The sequence below is a fragment of the Arachis ipaensis genome, chromosome B05 (assembly GCF_000816755.2).
Source record: "Arachis ipaensis cultivar K30076 chromosome B05, Araip1.1, whole genome shotgun sequence".
Lineage (NCBI taxonomy): Eukaryota > Viridiplantae > Streptophyta > Magnoliopsida > Fabales > Fabaceae > Arachis > Arachis ipaensis.
The window spans coordinates 140,240,249-140,240,504 of NC_029789.2; the positions used below are offsets into that span (position 1 = coordinate 140,240,249).

The following is a 256-nucleotide window of genomic DNA, read 5'->3' on the forward strand; positions in this document are numbered from 1 at the left end:
TATACTTTACTCTTTATTTTTTAATTCTTATCCTTCTATATTTGTATATTATATTCATCTTTTATTAACATATATGGATTTATATAGTGTCTGAAATGGTTTAGGAAGTATGGAGTATTTTTTACTGGAAAAATAAATTAAACTTTATCATCGTCATCACTCTCATCTATGATTTTATATTCATGAATTAATATAACATTCTATTTTTCTGGGATATAATAATAATAATAATATTATTATTATTATTTAGGAGTTC

At 19.9% G+C, this 256-nt stretch overlaps 1 protein-coding gene across 1 annotated transcript in view; it reads left to right on the plus strand.

Annotated features, from left to right (window-relative positions):
* Positions 1 to 256, plus strand: part of LOC107642150 (myb-like protein I) — a 2,517-nt gene that overhangs the window by 674 nt on the left and 1,587 nt on the right. The gene's annotated exons all lie outside the window — the stretch shown is intronic.